General features: G+C 38.9%; 1 protein-coding gene across 1 annotated transcript in view; it reads right to left on the bottom strand.

Moving 5' to 3' along the window:
- GALNTL6 (polypeptide N-acetylgalactosaminyltransferase like 6) overlaps window positions 1-12,686 on the bottom strand; it is a 1,397,085-nt gene that overhangs the window by 302,807 nt on the left and 1,081,592 nt on the right. The gene's annotated exons all lie outside the window — the stretch shown is intronic.

Raw genomic sequence — 12,686 nt, 5'->3', positions numbered from 1 at the left:
GGCAGGCTATAGTCTCAAAGAGTTGGACACTACTGAAGCGACTTAGCAGGCACACACATAGAAATTACTCAAGGGCTGGGAGGATTTCTTTTACTTAGAAAGGTAGAGGAGATCAATGACTATTTCCCCGTGTTGATCTGGCAGAGCTGACAGCTTATGTTCATGAGCTTGCTTTAACGATATCTCACTTTACACCTGACACTGTCAGCTTGATCAGACTGAAGACCCCAGGTGTTTTCTGAGAAGTGGGAACAGTGGAAGATCATATAGACATCTAACCATCCTTGAAAACAGTATTGTCTTTTCTCCATTTGTTTATCCCAAATAACACACAGTCTTCAATTTTATGAATGCTGATTTTGAATAGAACACTGACCATGCTCAATTTAAAAATGGTTCCCGAATGGTGTTTTACAATAAAATTCTCCTCCTACCTGTGAAAGCGAATGTATAGAGTCGAAGTACAGCCCCACCATGAAGCTTCCTTTGGTTCAGAGTTGACTGAGCAGCTAGCACTTTCACTTTGTGTTCGATCCCTGTGTTGGGAAGATCTCCTGGAGAAGGGAATGACAGCCCACTCCAATATTCTTGCCTGGAGAATTCCATGGACAGAGGAGCCTGGCAGGCTACAGTCCATGGGGTCGCAAAGAGTCAGACGTGATTGAGCGACTAACACTTGCACTTTTCAAGGCTGACAGGGTAATTTCTGAGATTTGATGAGACATCTAGCTATAGATTCACTCAGGTTCTCCTTTCTGAGAAGCAGGCAGGTGTATGTGGGAATAGCTTGTGACCCAAGAATTTTACCTTGAGGTATATTCTGGGGGAAACTCGCCCATGTCCACACAAGAACACACATTCAAGGGTTCCTGTAGCAGCCCTGTGTATATGAATGAACAGCCCTCGTTAACATCTAGGAGCCGGTGAATTTGGGTCCAGGACCTTCCTACAGGTGGATTGAGGGATTCCAGCTTCCATAACTGGTCCTTTCTCCTCACCACCCTCCAAGTTGATACAAGAAGAGGCTTGAGAGGTGAGACAGACTTCACACTATTCAGAGAGCAGAAGATGTGTAAAGAGAAGCTATCCATTTTCTCTGTGAGAGCCTGAGAGAAACTCACTCCCACAGTATATGGTGCCCAAGAGAGGATCCGGCATTGCCCATCAGAGCTGGATGTGCCTGGTGAGTTCTTCAGAAGAGACAGCCCAGTGGGGCCTGTGACTCTGAGAAGAAGCCCAGACATCCCCCCTCCACGTGCCTGGGGGAGGAGACCTTGATGGTGAATAGGATTGTTGACCACAGTCTTTCCTGAGTGACAAGAGACACAACCGCTGTAGAAAGCCATCTACCAACCACCTTTACGTCAGTGAGAATATGTGGTGGATCGTTCATGGAACCATTATGCCCTGAGGAGCCCAACCATTTATATGGATACAAAAAGCCATATAAAGCCAACGTGGTGTGTTCCTTCCTGTGTGAAGAATTTCTCGGTTTCCGTTTCATTGTCCAGAACAATCACTTAGCCATGCCTCCCCTGAAGAGGTCCGGGGTCTCATCCTCCACGCACCCCGCAGGACAGAGCTGCTAGTGACACGGGTCATTTCTGGCACAGCTCTCGTATTTACCTGCACAGGAGAAGTGTCTCTCTTAATCTAGGCTGGTGGGATGGCCCAGGGATATTCTGCTTTTACTCTCTGCACCATTCCTCTTCCTGTGGCTATGGGACAAGAAGATCAATGGGGGGACAGGTGAAGGTCAATGGCTCCATTACTGACACTTGATTTTACGGGAAAGAGTTGAGCCTCCCTGATTGACTGGCTATAGGTATATGTGAAAATGAAAGTGTTAGCCAGTTGTGACCGATTATTTGTGTCCATGGGATTCTCCAGGTAAGAACAGTGGAGTTGGTACCCATATCCATCAGTGAAGGAATGGTTTTTTAGAATGTATAAAGCAATGCATTTTGATGGATAGGAACGTGGATAGTTCTCGACTGTGATGCTGAATGAAAAAAAAAAAAAAAACCAAAGATGCTGTATAGTAAGTGCAGTGTAATAACGTTTATGTAAAATTTAAACACATTCTACAACTCTCTCCTGTATTTTTCATGGGTCTATAGGTGTATGTGTGTATAAACATAAGGATAGACCAGAAGTACATACACTGTACTTCTGTGATACTGGTAAACTCTTGAGAGGGAAGGAAATAAACAGAAGTTGTGGATGAGAGGGGCTCAAAGGGTGTTTCAACTTTGTGTGCTGTTTGTTTGTTTGTTCATCTAAAAATGTCTGTGTATATGCAACCATAAAAAGGAATGAAACTGGGTCATTTCTAATCATGTGGGTGAACCCAGAGTCTGTCATACATGGTGAAGTAAGTCAGAAAGAGAATAAAAAATATTGTATAGTAACACATATATGTGGAATCTAGAAAAATGGTACAGATGAGCCTATTTGCAGGGCAGGAATAAAGACACACAGACATAGAGAATGGGTTTGTGGACACGAGAGGGGAAGGGAGGGTAGGACAAACAGAGAGAGGAGGATTAACATACACACGACTGTGTATAAAATAGACAGCTAGTGGGAAGCCGCTGTATACCACAGGGAGCTCAGCTCACCCAGAGAGGTGGGAGGGAGACTCGGGAGGCAAGGAAGACATATTCATGATCCACTTCATGGTGCACCGGAAACTGACACGACATTTTAAAGCAATTACATTTCAGTAAAAACAAATCTACATAAGCATGACATGATCTTGGTCATTGTCAGCAGCCACAATGGTAGGAACATGTGCATTTGTCCTAATTATGCTCTGTAGCATTTTCTATTTTTACAACTTATCAAAAATTATATAAAACACAATGAAAAAATGACAAAAAATATGAAGAACATACCGCCTCAACACTTAGTTTCAGAGTGAGGAGGCAGATCACTTGTGTGTGTTCGGTTTGTGTGGGAAACATCCCCAGAATTAATATTTATGGAATGTTTATTATATGCTTTGTGACATGTCACCTGATATTTTCTAAGGAGTTCATGGATGTCCTGATTTGCGTGTTGTTTGCATCATTCTAAGCGATTATGTTGAATTCAGCTAATGTTTCTACTTGGTAGGTGAATGGAGCTGAGAGGTTGGTGTTTGATAGTTCAGGATCTGAGTTTAGTGCTTCCCAGTTGTGTGACTTCAGGTAATTTTCAGAACTTCTTTGAGCCCCTGTTCCTCGGCAGTAAAATGGGGACAGTCCCATCAGTCTTACCTTTCAAGGCTGTTGCTCAACCATAGCACCCACTTGGGAACAGTTTAAAATCTGGGCAACTTCTTAATACATTAGCTTCTGCATATAAATTTTATTAAAGCCTAGAATGTTCAGGGAAGGAGCAGGGACGTGAATATTATATTCCAGAGTACAAAGTGCTTGCACAACCTCAAGGTCAAGGGGAATGATAACTTCTCTTCTTAGTGTGAAAACCAGCCTACAAAACTGTGCATTAGCTCCTACACAAGACAGAGTGCCAACACCCAATAAACAACAAAGGCTAGATCCATAGATGCACTAAAATTAATGCTTATATGTTTTTTACGTGGTCAGGGTCAAGGGGCTTCCCTGATGGCTCAGATGGTAAAGAATCTACCTGTGATGCGGGAGACCCAGGTTCCATCCCTTGGGTCAGGAAGATCCCCTGGAGAAGGGAATGGCAATTCACCCCAGTATTCTTGCCCTGAGAATCCGGTGGACAGAGGTTATAGTCCATGGAGTCACAGAGAGTCGAACATGACTGAGCAGCGACTGACTCTTTTCAGGGTCAAGTAAAAATTGATGGAAAAAAGGATGAAACTGGAACCCCTTCAAGGTTTTTGCTAAGAAAAAAAGATGCAGATAATACACACATATCCCTGTACTCTAGTAATAGCTCAACAAAGGTCAATTTAATCTTTAAAAAATACTTCTGAAACACACTTCTAAAATGAAAGTTGGTCAGTTTTAATAATGTACAATAATCTGTTATATCTAGATGAGAATGCAGCTCTCAATATTTTGCCAATTCATTTTTAATGCAAACGACTTGGAAATAAAAAAGTCAACCTCATTTTAGTTCCTACAGAAAGTGTACAAATATGTCTTTCTTCTAAAGAAGGCATTTATTCTTTAAGAATTCTATAGCCTTGTCACTGACTTTTTATAATCTTCATAAAGAAACTTGTAACTGTAGGTTCATCTTATTTCTTATACCTGCATAGAAAAATCAGCAGTGTTTCAAGTAATAGTGTTTTATGATTATTGTTTTTAATTTGCATGTTTCCAGAAGCTGTAACAACTGCAGCATATTAGAACTTTTAGTTGATTGTGACCTTTTAATTTGTTTCTATTCCAGTCCACTTTGTCAATGTGCCTTTCCACAGCTTTGTAAACTCTGGAATTAGCTGAACATAAAGACTTAAATCAGGTGGTGCTAGTGTTAAAGAATTCGCCTCCAATTCAGGAGAAGTAGGTTTGATCCCTTGTTGGTCCTTTAATGGACCGGGACCTGATGGTCCGGAGTCGACGATAAGAAAGTAAGAGAGAGAAAGAGGCTGATATCCCCTGGTTTAGATGGAAAGCCAATAGAGCCCTGTTCTCAGGACTCGCGCTGCTGCACGTAGGCACCGGGCGCCCTCTCGAGTGGGTGAAGGCACAGTGCTCCTTCTCGAGAGGGGCTTAGAAGCCCGGGCAAGAAAGTGAGCTCAGTGGGCCTCCGCGCTCCAAGGAATTAGCCAGAAATAGAGAGAGAGAGAAAGGCAGAAAGAAAGACAGACACGGGGACCCAAGCTCTGATGGAGCAAAGGTGTTTTAATCAACATGGTATGTGCACATATACTGTCTTACAAGGTGGTTATTCTCAGCAAAGATAAAGATTAAAATTCCAGACTTACAAAATATAAGATGATCCCTATCAAAGAGAGAGTTGCAAACAATCACCTTTTACTGTATGGCTCATAAAAAGGAAGAGGGTACTTATCACCGTAATGAGAAATGCCTGGATTCCTCAGCCCTGGGAAAGGTGTGGCTTTCCTCTTAATTCCTGAATATTCAGGAATTAATAAGGGCCAGAGAGTTCCTGACAGATCCAAAACAGCACACAGGAAGCCTCTTGTTAAATGTTTCCTGACAATCCCTGGGTTGGGAAGGTCCACTGGAGTAGGAAATGACAACCCGCTCCAGTATTCTTGCCTGGACAATCCCATGGACAGAGGAGCCTGGCGGGCTACAGTCCAAGGGCCACAGAAAGTTGGATGCAACTGAGCGCACAAAGACTTAAATCAGAAGTGCTTACTTTGCTGACCTACCAGAGTTCTTGGGGTGTGTGACTGTGTTGTTATTCTCTCTCTGTTGTTTATAAGGGAGTTTGTGACTTAATAATTATCGATAGATAAGAAAAATAAATGCTTATACTTAGGATCTAATTGATGAACTCTTTTGCTTTCTCGTTGGTTCCCAACAGAAAATATGCTGTATCTCACCCTAGTTAATACTTAGAAGAACAAATTAAATATCACTTAGTGGTTTAGACTAAAAAATAAGAATTTTGAGGAAAATGCAATGAAAGTGATTAATACAAGGCACAGGAAGAATATATCACAGACAAGTAGCAGAAGATGAAGGGTACCTAGTGAGAAGAGTTTATCAAAGTCAACTCAGCTCGACTGAAATGAAAGTCCCAGTGCAATCTTGGGAGACCTGCAAAAGCCAGACTAAAAATGTTGATGACTCTGGGCTTCCCTGGTGGCTCAGATGATAAAGAATCTGCCTGAAATACTGGAGATCTGGGTTTGATCCCTGTGTCAGGAAGATCCCGTGGAGAAGGGCATGGCTACCCATTCCAGTATTCTTGCCTGGGAAACCCCATGGACAGAGGAGCCTGGGGGGTCTACAGTCCATGGTGTCGTAGCGAGTCAGACATGACTTTCACTTTCATGGTAGTTTTGAGTCTGTTCTGTAACCCTACAAGGGTTACACTGAGGAGTGTAGGGGCTGCAAAAATGTATGCCTTTCTTGCCAATCTCTCCCCTTGTAACAGTTTCACTGTTTTGGGGTTGGGGGTGGGGCTTCTTCAGTTTCTGCTGCCACAGTAAAATACACGATTTTGTCCTTAATTGTGCAACAGTTGGGTATCATCAGCTAAAGAAGCATAAATACAACAATCGTTGAAACCATTCATCTAGAAGAACAGGTCAGTTTTGTACTTTAAGATGGGAGATGCTATTGATTCTGGTAACATATAAATAGTCATTTGGGCACCAAGAACAAAAGTCTATTTTATATTCTCTCATGTTTACATATGTACATATTATAAAATGAAGATTTAGAATTATTGCTAATGACTGTCAGAGTTAAAATATTCAGAATATGGAAGAAGTTTGGTATAAATTCTACATCTCTAAAATATCTCACCCAGCTCTTGACTGATCTCTCAAATTTTAGAGATTTTTACTTTAAACGTTATTTTATTACCCCCCCTTTTATTGGTATAAAATTCAAGTGTGCTCATGTAGTAAAAGTATTTATATATTCTGTCCAAATCTCTTCTCTCTCCCTAGTTCTGTCTCATCTGTCTGTTCTCATTGGCCTTGGAGAACTGCGCATTGTCATTTCATAGGTGAGGACATCACTAGATCCTCCACGAATCTTCTTTTCTGATTTAAACACAGCTTGTTGTTTGTTTGTTTAATTATGGCTCATACTAAATCTTGCAGTATTTTTGATTTACCTGCTCTAGACACTAAACTGCCTTAGGAAACTGATAGAGACTTTATTTTGATGGAGAATTATATGGCTGTGATTTCTTCTATAACATACCCAGTGGTATCCAAGGATACCCAAAGAGTAATCACTGAAGACTATTTAGAATGTCCAGATAGTGATAGCACTTTTTTGTGTTTTAAATTGTGTTGCATATCAGATGGAACAGTGTTGAACAACATAGTGAGAAATATATCAAGTCTTAAAATACTGGTAATACAGTTTAAGAATCCTAACACCTTTTCCTCAAGTGATATCATCAAAGATTTACGTGAGAAAATGTTTATCACATAATTTTATATAACTGAAAATACTTCAGTATAACGTAAATATCCAATAATAAGGGAGTGAATGAAAGTAAAAGTATCCAATGACAAGAGAGTGAATAGATTTTCTGTATGCATGTGTAGAATCAGTGATTAAATTGAATTTTAAATTTTGTGATCCTTGTGATTGGATTAAAATATTCATAGTAATGAAAATTATGGAATGGAGATGACTAAATTTAGTATACTTTCCTAATTTTAGGAAAAAGGATATATTCACAGAAAAAAAACTGGAGGATACATGCCAAAATGTTAAAAATGTATATTTTGTGCATTAGATTACAAGTATGTATTTCCTACATTGCTCATAAAAAGTGAAATTTTAATAAAAAAAATGAGCAGGAATACATAGTTTATAATCATGAAAATAATAAGAATATATTATGCAATGTATCCAAATTCTTGTAAGTTTTTCATAATGCTGAACACAGTTAATTCACTTTTAGAAATAGTTGGGTTAAATCATTCAACATATGGAAGAAATTTTATTCATGAAGTACTGCATTAAATATTCTAAAAACATAATTGTAAAAATTGTAGATAGCTTAAATAAGAAAGTAAAGACTGGTTAAACAAATTATGTTACTTTCATTGTGTGGACATCATCACCACGAAAAGTAATGGCTCTGGAATGATGTATATATGTGGAATAATACTTACTTTTCAATGTGAAGTAAATTTGCAGTGCAAAATTGAATACACAGTGCTTTCAGGAAAAAACAAAGGAACTATGCTCAAATGTTAACTATACTTTTTTAATATGATGGATATATTTAATCACTTCTTTTTTCCATTATATTACTTTTATAATCACATTCAGTTCTATCAAAAAGCACCACAAGCATTCAGGCTTTTTGTATATCCAGATAATTAGTTGTTTATGCAATGAGACAGAAAATGATTAATATATATGTTTTTGTAGCAAACATTATTAAGCAAGCTTATCAAAACTGATATATTATTTACATCACTTACAATAAGGTTTTTGGCACGTTTTCACTCGTGGAGTTTTGGCAAGTTCCTACTTGTGGACTTTGTTTTTCTTTTTCTTTCTTTTTAAAGGTTGAATTGCTATGGCTTACTTAACATAATTACTTATTCCACTGAGGGCTACCAAACAGCCCATTAATCTAATAATGTTGGTTTTCCACGTTGAATCTTTTATTTAATGAAAGAGCTCTTGCGAGGTTATGCGAAGTATAAGCATGTATGACTTTGTACCTTCAGAGTGATATTCTGACAGAATAATTTAACCAGCTGAAGAGACACTTGTTAGCAAAATCAGTAGATGGAGCTTTCTGAACTAGAGGTCCTGGTATTCCTTGTTCTGGCTGCTTTTTATAGTTGTTAAGGAAGACTGGGAATCACGGACAGAGCATTAAACGGAGCACTGGCCTTTGTGTCCCGCGGATGTGGCCAGTGGGGCCGGCTGGCCAGGGATACTCTGAATTCTGAAGATGTGGGTCCAGCCTGCACAGTGTTTATGACTTCAGAAGGCTCAGGCGCATCACCCCTGCCTGTGACATCTCTTCCTAAAATTGTCACTGCCTTCCTTGTGGTTCTGGCAGGATACAAGGATTCTAAGGAACTCCTGGCTCTGGGTTCATGTGGTTCTTTTCAGGGTCTGACACAATGACAGAAAATTTAGCAAAATCATTGATGCTGTCTTTTTTTTTTTTTTTTTAACTTAATTTTTGAAAGTAGTGAAAGTGTTAGTCACTCAGTCGTGTCCTACTCTTTGCGACCTGTGAACTGTAGCCCATCAGGCTCCTCTGTGCATGGGATTCTCCAGGCAAGAATACTGGAGTGGGTAGTCATTCCCTTCTCCAGGTGATTTCCTGCGTCTACTGCATTGCAGTGGATTCTAACCATCTGAGTCTCCAGGGAAGCCCCAATTAGTTTTTAATTGGAGGAAATTGCTTTACAATGTTGAGTTGGTTTCTGCCATACAACAACATGAATCAGTCATAATTATATATATATAAAGTCAGCCCCAGGCTGGGCTCCCTGTGTTACACAGCAGCCTTACACCTTCTATATTTACACATGGTACTGTATATATGTCAATGCTACCTTCTCTTTTCCCCGTGTCCCCATGCCTTTCTCTACACATGCGTCTCCACTCCTTTGCTGAATATGTTCATCATACCGTTTTTCTATATTCCATATAGATTGCTACTATCTTTAAGATCAATATTTTCTTCAACTAGGATGTGCTGAGATTTTTTTCTCCCTAGCACTATTTAAGTCCACAATTACCCACTCCCTTAATATAAGCATTTAATTTTATATACAGGATCCTCAAATAATATAAGATAAGCATCAATTCTATTTGGCCTTTGACCCAATTGCCTACACTTAAAATCACAATGGGTTTCATTTATGATTTCAGTACTACTTGAAAATCTCAACAGCTTTTGAAAAGTGAATTAGTCATGTTTTCTCACCTTCTATTTTATTCTCTGTGAAGTACTGTGCTAATTATATTTATATTGCTTGTACATGGTTAAAAAGTAAAACCCTGGTACAAGATCAGGCTATCAAAACCCAGTATGTGACAGTGTATTACAGCCCATGGTGAGCAGACCAAGTATTCTTCATTGAGATCCTTCCTTATTTAGGATGCTTCTAAAGAACTAGGAAGTTTAACTTCTGTCATCATAAGCCACAATTCCAGGGACTTCCCTGGTGGCCCAGTGGTTAAGAATCTGTCTTGCAATGCAAGGGATGTGGGTTCAAACGCTGGTGGGAGAACTGAGATCCCACATGCCTCGGAGCAACTAAGCCCACACACTTTGCAGCCTGTGCCCCGCAATGAAAAGATCTCACATGGTGCAATGAAGATGGCTGTGTGCCACAAATAAGACCCATAAGTAAATATTTACAAATATAAGCCACCCCTTCAGATTGCACCACGTTATATTTCCTTTACCACAGCCCACACAAATGATTTGTAGTGGGAGGGACTCTTTCCTTATGGACGTATATTCCTAGATACTAGATTATTCAGATAAACATTTAAGTTCTCAATTCAACTAAGGGAATTTGTCGCCAGCCAACCTATCCTAACAGAATGTCTAAAAGGGAGCTCTTTTCTCTGAACAGAAAAGAGATGCTAATAGATGGGATCCTGGAGTTTCACGAAAGAAAACAGAGGAAGGAAAAAGCAAAAACATGGGTAAGTAAAATGGACTTCCCTTTCCTGAGCTTTCAAAAATGTGTTTGAAAGTAAAAGAAAAAATTATGATACAAATTGCTGTGATTCTCAGTGTACGAAGAGAAAATATTTAGGACAATGAGATTATACATTGGAGGATGTAAAAGAACGTAAAATGAAGAGTTACAGGTTGCAGGAGTGAAGTGAATGGTGAGGTAGAAGCACTGTGATCGAGTCCAGGGCTGGACGTGTCCATGCAGGAGTCAGTTCCTGGAGAGTCATGACAGCTGGCAGGGCCTTCCAGCCACTTCTGGATGGTCATGTGCTGTCATCTGAGGTGGTAGGCAGGACACCTGCCTTGTGATGTACTGAGCAGAAAGGAGGTTGGATGACTTTAAAAAGAAAGAAGGGATTTCTGATTAGATGGAAGACTTCATCTGGGAACCACACACCTTAACACATAGCATCTTGAGTGGTGACCCACATGTTTTCCTTGAAAAGAATGTATCTTTTACAGCAAAATGTGGTTGAGGGCATGTTCTTGAGGAGCAAACTGAGATGAATACACGGGACTATTATTTCATAGCCTTCTGCATAAGCAAAACTCTGCAGATTTAAAATTCCAACTTTTGTTATGACTTTTTAAAGGTGTCAAGATGCACAAAACCAGGGGGCACTGGCTAAACCGTTTTATAATGCAGACATAACTTCCGTAGACTGTTGTAAGGCTAGTGATAATCATTTACAGGTATTTGTTGGTAAAGAAAAGATCTTATTCACAAGATGACAAACATATACCAAGGAATAACCCTAAGTAAAACTAAGTAAAAAGTTTGTTGTTGTTGTTGTGTTTTTTTTTTTTTTTCAGTGAGCTGACTCATTGCGAAAGACCCTGAAGGGGGTGGCAGAGAATGAGATGGTTGGATGGCATTGCCAACTCAATGGACACGAGTTTAGGCAAACTCCAAGAGATAGTAAAGCACAGGGGAGCCTGGTGGGTTCCAGTTTATGGAATCACAAAATGTCGGACATAACTGAGCGACTGAACAACAGAAAGTTTGGGGTCTACATAAATTGAACCTCTGAAATATTGTGAGAATTATAGAAGACATGAGAAAATATATCATGTTCATGCAAGGAAAGATTGAAAAAATATTAGGATGACAGTTCTTCCCACATTGAAAGTTACAAAGTCAAGCTATATTTAATTGGGAATTGGCTGTTATAACTCAATAGAAGAGTTGAAAATTTAATTTCAAAATAAAAACGCCAGACTATCTAAGTGAAAGTGTTGGTTGCTCATTTTTGTCTGACTATTTGAAACGCCATGGACTGTAGCCCACCAGTCTCCTCTGTCCATGGGATTTTCAGGCAAGAATGGTTGCCATTTCCTTCTCCAGGGGATCTTCCTGACCCTGGGATAAAACCTGGGGTTCCTTCATTGCAGGTGGGTCTTTACTATCTGAGCCACCAGGGAAGCCCTCTGGGCCAGGAAACCTTTAAAGAGGAAGGCTTTGGGAAGAGATTAGAGATGTGGGATTTCACTTGCCAGCCACTTAAAATGTAATAATTTAAAACGAAAGTGACATTTTATAATTGTCAAAACCAAGTTGAATCCTTAGAAACACATTATAGTGTAAAGATATTATTAGGTATTATAATATAATAAAATACTATTACTATCATTTAATAAAAGAAGCATCATAGATACATGGGGAAAGGGATAGATATTGTAAAACATAAATATTGAGAAAATTGGGCTAGTTGGAAAAATCTGAAGCAAATAAAATCTCACCTTGCTTCATTCAACAAACTATATTTTCCATGGTTTGAATATTCTAGCCAACATTATAATTACTACAAAAATTAAAATGACTATAAAAAAGGTTAATTAAGCAATATTGTATGTTGATGTGAACCAGGATGCTCTAAACGTAAAAATAAGGAAAGTCACAAAGAAAAACAATAGTAGATAGGATTAAATATTTTTTAAAAAATCTGTGTTCTTAGGAAAGCAGCATAAAGAATCAAAAGATTAATTAAGTGGATAAGAACTACAAAAATTAACTAATCCTATAAATAATCTAATGAGAGAACTTTTAAATAAATTAACAAAAAGCCAACACCCTTCTAAAAGCTGAGAAAAAGGCCATTTACTACCCACACACTGTAAAAAGGGAACGTATCCAATTAAAATATTAAAAAGCTCATTGAACTTGGCAAACAAAAATAAGCCAATGTTTCATTTTCATACTTTGGTGACTAGTGAGTTTGCATAGATCACAACAATAATAATGATGATAAGGGTTGCAAACAAATTGACATGCTTGACATGATGACCACTTTGGAGCAGGCATTGAGTTAGGCATTGGCTTATTTAGGGATCAATTTAGTTATGTGGTACATTTTATTATCTCCAGT

Source organism: Dama dama, chromosome 29 (assembly GCF_033118175.1).
Source record: "Dama dama isolate Ldn47 chromosome 29, ASM3311817v1, whole genome shotgun sequence".
Classification (NCBI taxonomy): Eukaryota; Metazoa; Chordata; class Mammalia; order Artiodactyla; family Cervidae; genus Dama; species Dama dama.
This window is presented reverse-complemented; position numbering and strand designations above follow the sequence as displayed.